The 13,567-nt window shown below is 32.6% G+C and overlaps 1 protein-coding gene and 1 long non-coding RNA gene across 12 annotated transcripts in view; one reads left to right on the top strand and one right to left on the bottom strand.

Moving 5' to 3' along the window:
• The window catches only part of LOC144305924 (uncharacterized), a 38,988-nt gene extending 35,620 nt beyond the window's left edge, over positions 1 to 3,368 (bottom strand). The window contains exons 1-3 of the long non-coding RNA XR_013372953.1: positions 3,340 to 3,368; positions 2,754 to 2,792; positions 1,279 to 1,298 (exon numbers count right to left, since the gene is read on the bottom strand). This is a non-coding gene — a long non-coding RNA (uncharacterized LOC144305924). The remainder of the gene's footprint in view (positions 1 to 1,278; positions 1,299 to 2,753; positions 2,793 to 3,339) is intronic.
• Positions 1 to 13,567, top strand: part of SPAG16 (sperm associated antigen 16) — a 911,935-nt gene that overhangs the window by 85,067 nt on the left and 813,301 nt on the right. The window lies entirely within an intron of this gene.

Below are 13,567 nucleotides of genomic sequence, written 5' to 3'. Positions count from 1 at the left end.
TTGGCAAAAATGTTTTAGAGTGTGAATTATTTTGAAACTTAATCTGTATCTGAAATTCAGGTCTACCACTAACACTTGTATAAAACCTGGGGCAAATTCCTTAACTTCTATGTTTCTATCTCTGTTAACTGACGAATAATAAGTGCATCTGAGGATTTTTGTCATGATGCAATAAAATAATATGTGTAATATATCTAGCACAGTACCATTACAGAATTGGTAGAAAAGATTATTTACCAAAGATAAATAATAATTGTTAATACTATTTTATTCTTTTATGTTAAATATGATATTGGTAACACTGAATAGAAGTCTGTCACAGACTTCCAAATTCATTCCTTTTAAGCATTTTTGTCATTTTGTTAGATAATGACTTGAATAATTTTGTGGTTGCTTTCTAAAATTATCAGTGTGATTTCCTTAATTCAGATTATATACAAACAAATATGGAAATTAGAGCATGATTATGGCCATTTCTGATGTTCTGTTGTATGCATATTTTGTGTTATATATTTTAAAGTACTCATATGGCCATAAAGATGATACAAAACTCTCAACCTCTTTATGGGCTAATCTGTATTTTGATTCACTTAATTAAAAAATGATCTTAACTCATATCTTTCTAATGTCATCCACCAATGATTATATAAAGTAGATCATAGTTTATTAAATATAATGATAAAATATGAAAAGGAGAGAAAGGGTCCCTTTAACTCTGACATGACAGTGTATATGTATCTTGTGTTATGCCACACTGGGCGTGCTTATGGGGCAGTTCAAGAGCAGTTAGATGCACTTACATATAGATACTTCGCATTAATTAGAGTAAGTTTAGCTGCATCTTATATATTTGCATATTGCTCTACAGTGGTCATTATTATTTTTTGTGCCCCAGCATCATTGTGAGTCCAGCATTAATCAGGGATCTGGTTGACATTTTGCTAGTAATTGTGAATCTTACATTAGGATGTTAAATAAGTCTATTAATCAGACATAAAGTTGCTAAAAAAGGAAATTAGTTTTACATTTTCTTTAGAGTTTGAAAATATGGAAGGTAATAAAAAGTCTATAACCATGTGCAAATGGGAATTTTAATGCCTATAACTTGATAATGTTGAATGTCTTCAGCAGTTGAAATAATTCATTAAAAATCCCTGGGGAAATATATTAATCAAAATATTTTTTCATAATACCCTGCCATGTTAAATACATAAGGATTAAGATAACTTGTTTATAATTCTGTTCTGAGTAGAAAATCAAATAAATAGAAATACTTACATAATTTCACTAAATATATTCTGTTTACATAAAAAGAAATAAATGTGAATCAGAATAAAAGTAATTAAGAAATACTAATTATTCTCAGGTTTTAAACTATACTATTTATCTTGAATTATGCATAAGCATGGATCATTTAGAAAATACAAAAATGAGATTGCAGGGAAAACATACTAAGGATTTTAGAACATTTTGAAAACTTTAGTCAATATATGTGTTATTTATATATAGTTAAAAGTAACACTTTATTAAAAATTGTGAATTGAATATACCATAATTTAAAAATAAATATGTTTAAGTAATATTTATTTAATTTAAATATATCATGTGTATATTTGATGCAAATATATAAATTTATATGATAAATATATAATATATTTGCTTTTTCATTTGGCATGTTTCTAAGATTCTTCTGTGTTGCTATATGTGGCTATATTTCATTTCACAATATTTACTTTTCTGTCCTTTTATTAACACATAGTCAATTCATTTCAAAAGTCTTGGTTTAATAAACAATACTTCCATGAATATTCTTGTATATCCCCAATTGCACATATGGAAGATTTTCTGTAAGGTATAAATATAGGAGTGAAATTGCTGTGTTACTGGGGATAAGGATTTTACTGTATAGTGCCCTATTTTCCAAATTAGTTGAATATGTTTATAAACCCACATGCAGAATTTCTATTACTTTTTCCTTTCTAGCACTTGGTATTCCAATATTAATTTTTGTCAGTCTAATTAGTAAAATATGTTATTATATGTTTATTTATTTATTTATTTTTATTTTATTATTATTTTTTTTATTGGTGTTCAATTTACCAACATACAGAATAACCCCCAGTGCCCGTCACCCAATTACTCCCACTCCCTGCCCTCCTCCCCTTCTACCACCCCTAGTTCGTTTCCCAGAGTTAGCAGTCTTTACGTTCTGTCTCCCTTTCTGATATTTCCACACATTTCTTCTCCCTTCCCTTATATTCCCTTTCACTGTTATTTATATTCCCCACATGAATGAGAACATATAATGTTTGTCCTTCTCCGACAGACTTACTTCACTCAGCATAATACCCTCCAGTTCCATCCACGTTGAAGCAAATGGTGGGTATTTGTCATTTCTAATAGCTGAGTAATATTCCATTGTATACATAGACCACATCTTCTTTATCCACTCATCTTTCAATGGACACCGAAGCTCCTTCCACAGTTTGGCTATTGTGGACATTGCTGCTATAACATCGGGGTTAACATATTAATTTTTCTGATTAACACTTATATTGAACATGTTCTCTTTTATTTATGGGTTATTCATATGTTAGCTTCTGTAAAATGTCATTTCATAAACTGACTTTTCCAACTACGTTGTTGGTCTTTTTAAGTATATTTGCAATGTTTCTTAGATAATTCCCTGATCAGTCATATGAAGGCCAGTAGCTTGTCCCAGATGATGACTTATATTTATTTCCTCATAGTACCTTTTAATGAGTAGTTCTTCATTTTGTCATGTTTTATATCTGAAATATAAAGAATTTTATTTAAAAATCCACAAAGTTCTTTATTTTAATGTAGTCAAATTTATTAATACTTTCTTTTATGGAAGACTTATTGACAGTTGCTTTAGAGATCCTTTCCTATACCAAGGTGAGAATGCTTGCTTGTATATTTCCTTCTATTTGCATATTATTTATTTTTCCCATTAGCAAATATTTTAGTGCATAATTCCTAAACACATAGACATGCTCTTACTTCACACAATATAATTATTTAAATCAATAAATCAATAATAAGGGACACCTGGGTGGTACAGATGATTAAACATCCGACTCTTGGTTTTGGCTCAGGTGGTGAGCTTATGATTATGAGAGCGAGCCTGCCTTGGGGTCAGGCCCACACTAAGTGTGGAATCTGCTTGAGATTCTTTCTCCCTGTGCTCTCTCTCTAAAATAAATAAATCAACCTTAAAAAAATGAAATCATCACTTATGCAATACTTTTATTTAATCTACAGAATTTATTTAAGTTTTAGTGTGTTCCACTAATATCTGTAATTTTTTAGACTAACCTTTTTTTTGAGATAGTTGTAAATTCATGTGCACCTGTAAGAGATAATAAAGAGATGTTGTACATTCTTTATCTGCTTTCTTCCAACGGTAACATCTTGAAAAACCAAAATATAATCTGGATATTGACATTGATGCAAAGTATGGGACAGTTCCATCACCACAGGGTTTCCTGGTGTTGTCCTTTTATACTCATACCCATTTCCCTCTACCCTACTTCCTCCAGTTCCCAGCCTTAGACAACCACTAATCTGCTCTCCATCTTTTATAATTTTGTCATTTCAAGGTTGTTATTTGAATGTAGTCATATGGCATTTAACTTTTGGGGGTGACTTTTACACTCAGCGTAATTCCCTTTATTTATTTTATTTTTTTTTAAGATTTATTTATTCATGATAGACAGAGAGAGAGGCAGAGACACAGGAGGAGGGAGAAGCAGGCTCCACGCCGGAGCCCGACGTGGGACTCGATCCCGGGACTCCAGGATCGCGCCATGGGCCAAAGGCAGGCGCCAAACCACTGAGCCACCCAGGGATCCCCCATAATTCCCTTTATATTAATCCCAAGCTGTTGCATGGATAATAGTTTTTCCTCTCTTTAGTGCTGAGTGGTTGCAAATTCTTTTAAAAATATTTGGCAGAATTCTCTAATGAAACCATCTGGGGGTGCTTGTGTGACTCAGTCAGTTAAGCCTTCCACTCTTGATTTTGGCTCAGGTCAGGATCTCAGGGTCCTGAGTTGGAGCCCTGCACTGGGCTCCATGCTCAATGTGGAGTCTGTTTGTCCCTCTCCCTCTGCTTCTCCCCCTGCTCATGCTCTCTCTCTCCCTCTCTTTCTCTCTCTCTCAAATGAATAAATAAAATAATTAAAAATCTTAAAAAAAATAAAAGAAACTATTTGGGCTTGAGGATTTTTTTTAAATTATAAATTCAATTTCTTTAATGGTTTTAGGACTATATTATTTCATTTTAATTGAGTTTTTGTAGTTTGTGTTTTCTGAGGAATTTGTCCATTCTAAATAGCTAAATTTGTGACTGTGGATAAAGTTGTTTATAGTATTCCCTGATACTTTTAATGACTGCAGGATCTATAGTGGTATTCTCCATTCCATTCTTGATATTTGTTATTTGTGTCTTCCCCCCTTTTATTTTTGTCAATCTTGGTAGATAGAGTTTTTAAAATTTTACTACCTTTTGGATCTATTTGCTGTTTTTTCTCTAGCTCCTTTATGTGTAAGGTTAGCTTTTGTATTTGAGTTCTTTCCAGTTTTTGAATGGATGCTTATATTGCGATGTATTTCCCCCTTAGGACTGCTTTTGCTGCATCCCAAAGATTTTGAATGGTTGTATCTTCATTCTCATTAGTTTCCATGAATCTTTTTAATTCTTCCTTAATTTCCTGGTTGACCCTTTCATCTTTTAGCAGGATGGTCCTTAACCTCCACGTGTTTGAGGTCCTTCCAAACTTCTTGTTGTGATTTAGTTCTAATTTCAAGGCATTATGGTCTGAGAATATGCAGGGGACGATCCCAATCTTTTGGTATCGGTTCAGACCCAATTTGTGACCCAGTATGTGGTCTATTCTGGAGAAAGTTCCATGTGCACTTGAGAAGAATGTGTATTCAGTTGAGTTTGGATGTAAAGTTCTGTAGATATCTGTGAAATCCATCTGGTCCAGTGTATCATTTAAAGCTCTCGTTTCTTTGGAGATGTTGTGCTTAGAAGACCTATCGAGTGTAGAAAGAGCTAGATTGAAGTCACCAAGTAAAAGTGTATTATTATCTAAGTATTTCTTCACTTTGGTTATTAATTGCTTTATATATTTGGCAGCTCCCACATTCGGGGCATATATATTGAGGATTGTTAGGTCCTCTTGTTGGATAGATCCTTTAAGTATGATATAGTGTCCCTCTTCATCTCTCACTACAGTCTTTGGGGTAAATTTTAGTTTATCTGATATAAGGATGGCTACCCCTGCTTTCTTTTGAGGACCATTTGAATGGTAAATGGTTCTCCAACCTTTTATTTTCAGGTTGTAGGTGTCCTTCTGTCTAAAATGAGTCTCTTGTAGACAGCAAATAGATGGGTCCTGCTTTTTTATCCAGTCTGAAACCCTGCGCCTTTTGATGGGGTCATTAAGCCCGTTCACGTTCAGAGTTACTATTGAAAGATATGAGTTTAGTGTCATCATGATTTTACTACCTTATGAATATTATTTGAATAATATCTTTATTATTTCCTTTATTCTTCTTCTAGCTTTGGGTTTCTTAATGCTTTTCTTTTTCTACTCTCTTTAGGGGGAAACTTAGATTAGTGATTCAAGACATCTTCTGTAATGTAAGCATTTAGTGCTATACATATCCCTCTCAGCCTGCCTTAGCTGCACCTCACATATTGTGTTATGTTGTACTTTCATTTTTATTCAATTCTATATAGTTTTTATTTCCTTTGAGACTCCCTTTTGGACCCTGGATTATTCAGAAGTGTGTTGTATAATTTCTACACATATCAGAGATTTCCCTTTATCTTTTTGCTATTGATTTCTGGTTTGATTTGATTATGATCAGAGAATACATTACCTTTTTTATGCTAGGTTAGACCTGTGTTGTCATATTTTTTGGGGGGTGGGAGGTAGTAAAATATCCTGCTGCACTGTTTCTCCAGTCTTGGCATTTCTAATGAGTTTTTCTTCTTATTTCCACTCTTTGGAGTTTCACTTTGGCTGTGTCTTGCATTATTTTAGGATTTATAGTTATTTGCAGGGAAAATAGGAAGAGAGATGAATCTGTACTGTACTGTCTAATTTGGACTGGACATCTCCGTAAAATTTTGCTTCCCAGTTTAAAAAATTTCATTACCTTGAAATCAGTTTTTAAAAATGTGGAATGAAGTAGTAATTAATTATTTTGGGTCTCATTAAGATAATTGTTTGTCCCAGCACAATTTACATTATGGCTTTTCTTTTTCCCAAAGGTCTGCAGCGTAAGCTCTGTCATTTGGTTTACATGGGTTTCTAGATATATGTGGCTTTGTTTTATATTACGTTTCATTGTTGAGTTTTTTTTTACTCCTGTGGCAGTACCATACTTTTTAATAAGTTCTTTTTATGTTATTCAGAAGTATTGTAGTTATCTTATAATTCTCTTCACATTTTAAAATAGGCTTGTGAAACTTCTAAAAAAATATCTAGGGACTTTTTTTGAAGTAATAATTTTTTGATCTATGTAATGATAATTAGCATCTTTATAGTACTGAGTATTTTGATGTATAAATGAACATGGTTTATCTCCCCATATATTTAGATTTTCTTTGATATCTTTCAATAACATTTTAATACTTTCTTTGAGATCCTGTACATGTATTTGTTAAATGTAATTCCAAGTGCTTTATAACTTTTACTATCATAAATGATATTTCCAAGTAGTTAAAATAAATAATCTGTCCCTTTGTTGGCTTTGAGGCTTCGTTCAACAGAAATCAAGAAGGAGCCCATAAGCTCAGTGCAAGATCAACCTTCTGACTCCATGCCTCCTCTACAGCAGGAGTGGAGAGGGAACTCTCAAACTTGGAGTAAGATCAGACCTCTGCAGGACACCATTGGCAGGAGACAACCGAATGCCCAAGCACACAGAATAAGACTGTCCATCTACACAGGATATGCTTCTGTCAGCAGGAGCCAAATGGGAGATTCTGAGTAACACATGTTCCTGGTCAACCCATCCTTGATCCTGTCTTTCTTCAACACTCCTACCCTGTATCTGTGTTCTTTTTGTGTTTATAAGAAGTTCAGGACTCCTAGTTCTTTTACTCCAGAATTCTAATTCTCCCTAAATTACCTTATAGAACTTTTTCTGACCCATTTTCTTCATACTTTTTCTGAGTCCTGAAACTTTTTCTTGTACTGTTCGCAACTCAAGATCACTGGTCAGCAAAATCCTCTGTGTTTTTAACTTCTACTGTGAATGTTGCCTTCTCCTTCTGTGCTAATGGAAATCTAGCTTTTCCCTAGTTATAGTTTCTCCTGTAGCTGGTGGCTAATAGTAAATATTAAACAATGTGCTCTTTGGAAAGAGAAATAAGCAAAAACCTTGATTTGTTGTACTTTCCAGTTTTTGTGCTATAAATGCATCAAAGTCATTCATTTACCATCATAATTTGGCAAATGTGGAGTTGGGAAGTGATGTCCACAGTCAGCAATTATAAACTAGTATGAGCTAGGGTTTCCTGGATGGGCAGTGGCTAGGTGTCTGACTCTTGGTTTTGGCTGAGGTCATGATCTCAGGGTCCTGGGACTGAGCCCCACAATGGGTACCATGTTCAACAGGGACTCTGTTTAGAGTCTTTCTGCCCCTTTTCTTCATGCATACGTGTTTTCTCTCTCTGTGTGTCTCAAATAAATCTTAAAAAAGGAAACAAGGTAGTATGAGCCAGCTTGGGCTCACCCTGTCTTGTAGCACTTTTAAACGTAACTGTTTTCTCTCCACTCAACTATAACATCGGACCTGGAGTTGAGATAAATGTCCTCTGTGCTTCTCATTTGTGCTTTCAAGTCCTTTCCCCTCCTTTCTTCATGAACACACTCTACCTTGAATATTGTATCATCAGATTATCCTACGTACTATAACTTTTTAATATATGCACTTTTTCTCAGGTCACTGTTTTTTGTAAGTTTAAAAAAATCATCCCTGTGACATTGTCACTTTCTTAAAAAATGATTCCTGCTATAGTTTTTTATAAAGTATTTTTTTAATTTTTCATAATTTATAATTCTTTATAACTCCGGACTTTCAGTTCCTTGATAGCCTCTCTTTTAGTGATTTTGTTTCATTCTCAGTCATTCACTTTCTGGTTATTTTTTAGGCCTTGATGTTGGCGATAGCTGCCACATTTTTAATTTCTTTTGCTACTTGAACCTCATCTCCCTGAACCCTGCATGTTGAGGTGTTCCAGAGCTCAGTTCTAGGGCCTTTTCTGTTTGCCATCATCACTCCATAGGTGATCTCATCCAGTCTCATGGTTTTAAATTACCTATATGTTAACAACTCCTTACTTCACATCTTCTACTGAGATCTCTTTCTAAAGTCTGGTTTTGTATATCCAACTACATGCTTGACACATGCAGTTGGATATCAATTCTCCACTAAAATTCTGTCTTCTGATGTTATCTCTATCTTAATTATTGGAAACTACATTCCTCTCTAGTTACTTAGCCAGAAAACTGGAGTTATCCTTGAGTCACTTCTGTCTTATACACTTCACATCAGATATGAAAATAAATTATTTTGGGTCTATCTTTGAAAGATATCCACACTTCCATCTTTCCTTGCCACTAACACTATTAATGTCTGTTCTTTAGTTTTTGGTTTCATCATCTCTAATTTGGATTATCGCAGTAGTGTTTTAACTGGTCTCTTTGCATTGTCTTTGTTTTCTTCTAGTCTTCTTTAAACACAGAAGCCAGTGATTTTCTTAAAACATAGGTCTATCCATAACATTTCTCTGCTTAAAATTTTCTAGTGGCATTCTATCAAGTGAAGTCATTATGGCCTCTGATACTATACATGGTATGGCCTTATTTTAACTCTCTGACCTCATTTCCTGCTATTCTCCCATTTTTTTACTTAATTCTGGCCACACTAGCCACCTACCTATTTGTAGAACACTCTAGACATGCCCCTACCTCTAGGCTTTTTACTTTGAGGTTTCCTTTGCCCTCATTCTTCCTTCAGATATCCAAATGACTCATCCCCTTATTTCTTTCAAAACTTTAATAAAATATCTCCTGGTAAAGAGACTGTCCATAATCATCCAATCTAAATTTTACTAATCTAAATGTTAATGCTACCCCTCATTCCTTGATCCTTTCTCAGTCTCTTTCCTGCTTTTTCCCCCTCTCCATACATGTCTTACATATCTTTCTATTACATATTTGTGTTTTACTTATTATTAACCTGTTTATTGTACCTCTTTTCCTCTAGAATGTAAGCTCTATGAAAGCAGAGATATTTATCTGTTTTATTTACTCTTATATCTCCAGTGCCAAAAACATGACTAGCAAATAGTATTTATAAATATATGTATTCGAATGAATGTATATGTGAAAAAAGTTACTTGTTATAGACATGACATGCTGTAGACATGAAATTGATTAAGTAAAATTTTTTATTGTTTATAATATCATCTATGAATAATGATAATTGTGATTTTCCTTTTCCAAACCTGCAAAACAGTATATACATTTATCTTTGTGCATAGTCTAGGACCTCTAGAAAGTTGTTGAGTGAAAGTGGTTGGAATGGGCATTTTTATTCTGTTCTTGATTTTAAAGGGAACAAATCTGATATTTCAACACGAGCAAATGATATTTACTATAAGTCTTTGGTAGATGTTCTTTATCAGACTAAATAGGTTAACCTTTGCTTCCATGTTTGCTGTGTTTGTTTATTTGTGCTTTATCATGAGTTAGTGTTAACTTTGGTAAAAATAAATGAAGGGCAAACTTTTTTATCATGTTCAAGTGTTAAAATTTATTTTATAATGAATGAATATTGAATTTTCTGTTTTGAGATGATTTTCTCCATTAATATTTTAATGTGATAAGTAATATTATAGAATTTCTAATGTTAACATTCTCTTTCATTCTTGGTACAAAACTAAACATTCATTATGTGTTATTGATTTATTCATTGGACCTAATTCACTGTTTTTTAAAGGATGCTTGCTTCTATTTTATGAATAAAATGGCGTTTATTTTCTCTTTTTAGTCACTGTCTTTTTATAGCCTTATTATTATTGAGTGATTTGGGTGAATATTTCCTATTTATTTATTTACACATTTTAATTTATATTCCAGTTAGTTAACATGCAGTACAGTATTAGTTTCAGGTGCAGAATTTAGTGATTCAGTACTTCTATACAACATCTGGTCCTCATCACAATTGTACTCCTTAATCCTCATCACTTTTTTCAACCATCTCTGCGCCAACCTCCCCTCTGGTAACCATCAGTCAGTTTGTTCTCAGTTAGTTAAGACTGTTTCTTGGTGACTGGTGCGAGATTATATCTCATTGTAGTTTTGATTTTTATTTCACTGATGAGAAGGGTTGTTGAGCACCTCTTCAGGTGTTTGTTGGCCATATGCATGTCTTTAGAAAAATGTTTATTCATGTCTTCTGCCCATTTTTAAATTGGATTATTCATTTTTGGGGGTGTTGAATTTTATAAATTCTATATAGTTTGGATACTAGCCATTATGTTATTTGCAAATATCTTCTCTTATTCTGGAGGTTGCCTTTTATTGTTTCTTTCACTATGCAGAAACTTTTTATTTTGATGAAATCCCAATAGTTTGCTTTTGCTTTTGTTTCTCTTACCTTAGGAAACATATCCATGGCTAATGTGAGAGATGTTACTGGCTGTGTTCTTTTCCAGGATTTTTATGGCTTCAGGCTTCACATTTAGATCTTTAATCCGTTTTGAATTTATTTTTGTGTATGGTATAGGAAAGTGCTCCAGTTCCATTCTTTTGCATGTTGCTGTCCAGTTTTCCCAACACCATTAGTTGAAGAGAGTCTCTCTCCCATTGGTTATTATTTTATGCTTTGTGGAAGATTAATTGACCATAGAGTTTTGGGTTCATTTCTGGGTTTTCTATTCTGTTCTATAGATCTAGGTGTCTGTTTTTGTGCCAGTACCATACTGTTTTGATCACTACAGCTTTGTCATATAACTTGAAGTCCAGAACTATAATGGCTCCAGCTTTTCTTTTCCTTTTCAGTGTTCGTTTGGCTATTTGGGGTCTTTTTGTGGTCCCATTCAAATTTTAGAATTGTTTGTTCTAACTCTGTGAAAAATTTTGTTGGCATTTTGATAGGGATTGCATTAAATGTGTAGATTGCTTTGGGTAGTATAGGCATTTTAACAATATTTGTTCTTCCAATCCATGCATGGATGGAATGTCTTTCCATTTCTTTGAGTCATCTTCAGTTTTTAAAATCAGTGTTTTATGGTTTTCAGAGTACAGATCTTTCACTTCTTTGGTTAGGTTTATTCCTAGGTATCTTATGATTTTTAGTGCAATTGCAAATGAAATTGGTTCCTTGATTTCTCTTTCTGCTGCTTTATTATTGATGTATAAATGCAACAGGTTTCTGTACATTGATTTTGTATTCTGATTTTACTGAATTTTGTTATCAGTTCTAGCAGTTTTTTAGTGGAGTCCTTGGAGTTTTCTATATAGAGTACCATGTCATCTTCAAATAGTGAAAGTTAGACTTCTCCTTTGCTGTATGGATGTATCTATTCATTTAGTTTATTTACATTCTTTTTCTATTTCAAATAATCTCATGGGGCCATTCCTGTAATTAAAAATTATGTTCATGTCTCTGATTATTTCCTTAGGAAAAGCCTAAAGAATTGGCATTATTGGGTCAAAGAATATAAATAGGTGGTTGTTCTAGCCTTTGTTTTGAAAGTGAAATGTAAATAAATCCTCTTTAAAAAGCTGTTTCTTTTATTCATGTTCTTTGTACATATTTTTTCTTTACCTCAAACTTCTCTTTTTCTAAATAATGCTTTGTCTTGTGGTCCATTTTCGGTTACATATCTACTTCTTTCTTTGATTAGTATTTACTTAGTACATCTCTTCATTCCTTTATTTTCAATATTTCTGTAATTTGTTTAGTTCTCTCTGGTAAAAAATGACATATAGATGATAATGTCTTTTATTCATTCCCTATATATATATTTATATATAAATAAATATATATTTATATATAAATAAAATATTTGGTTTGATATTTAGTGCTGTTTTTAACCTAACCAAAGGGACAATATTCTTCTTATTTTATAAAGGCAGTTTCTAAAGAGAATGCTTATTTAGATTTATCTACAAATTTATCTCATTTTTCTGACTGCTTTTAAGATTTCATCTTTGTCCAGCAGTTTGTTCATAATAGGTAAAATATTATTTCATGAAATATATTATGATTCCTGTATTTGAGTAGCATTTCTTTTGTCATATCTTAAGTCTCCTACTCATTATTGCAGTAAATAATGCCTTTTTTGAATTTAAAAAATTTTGTTCTACCCAGAGCTTCAGTTAGATGTAAGTTATACTGTCTCATTCTGTCTTACATTTTCTAACTTCTTTTTCAAATTTTTAATATTCTTATCTCCCTGTGCTGCATTCTCAGAAATTTCTTCATTCTTCTAGCTCTCTATATAAAGATTTTTAAAAAATCTTTTCTTGTGCTTTTATATGTGAATAGTTTTATACTTCTAAAGGCTACATTTGGTTCTTTTAAGACTATTCTTGACAATTATTGCTAGTTCCTTATTGCTTGTACTTGTTTGTGTGTGTATACTTTTTATTTATTTAAGTGTTACTAAGATTCTGCTTCTCTATCTTATGGTGGTCCTCAGGATTGCAATCTTTCAGGATTGCAGCTCTGGTTTTGGCATTTATCATCAGAGCAACCCATCTTTTACATATATTTATTGTTAATAGCATATGTAAGCTATATATGTTTTTTTTTCTTATTTTTGCTTCATCTCACTGTTGAGTGCAACAGTGTAATAAAATTATTTTTTACTTAGGTTTTAGTGGAAAAAATTTTCAAAGTATGTAGTCATATGTTGCTGCAATCAAAATATTGAATATTTTGATTTTATTATTTAATTTTAGTATTATGATCCTTTTTAATACGCTTTTTGAGAGAATATAAGTAAATGGTAATCTATTTTTAATTTGTGAAGTAAAATCATAACAAATTTAAATACTTTATTTGGACTTAAGATATTTTATATCCCATGGATAATATCATCTTTTTATTAGAGTTGTCTTAGGATGAGAGGCGAAAAAGAAAAAAAAACAGATGAGTTTGGGAAGTACATTTACTTTGTATAGGGTCTGTAAGAGTTTAAGTAATGTCAAAAAGGAGCGTTAGATTTGGATAGCAAATCTCATGATAGTGGATACTTAGTAGTAGAAAAATAGGTTTAATATTCCATGGTATACTTAGCCATTAGAAACGATGAATACCCACCATTTGCCTCAATGTGGATGGAACTGGAGGGTATTATGCTGAGTGAAGTAAGCCAATCAGAGAAGGACAAACATTATATGGTTTCATTCATTTGGGAAATATAAAAAATAATGAAAAGGGATTAAAGAGAAAAAGAGAGAAAATGAGTGGGAAATATCAGTGAGGAAGACAGAACATGAGAGACT

Source organism: Canis aureus, chromosome 36, assembly GCF_053574225.1.
Source record: "Canis aureus isolate CA01 chromosome 36, VMU_Caureus_v.1.0, whole genome shotgun sequence".
Classification (NCBI taxonomy): Eukaryota; Metazoa; Chordata; class Mammalia; order Carnivora; family Canidae; genus Canis; species Canis aureus.
The sequence above is the reverse complement of the archived record's forward strand: the minus strand, read 5'-3'. Positions and strand labels throughout refer to the sequence as shown.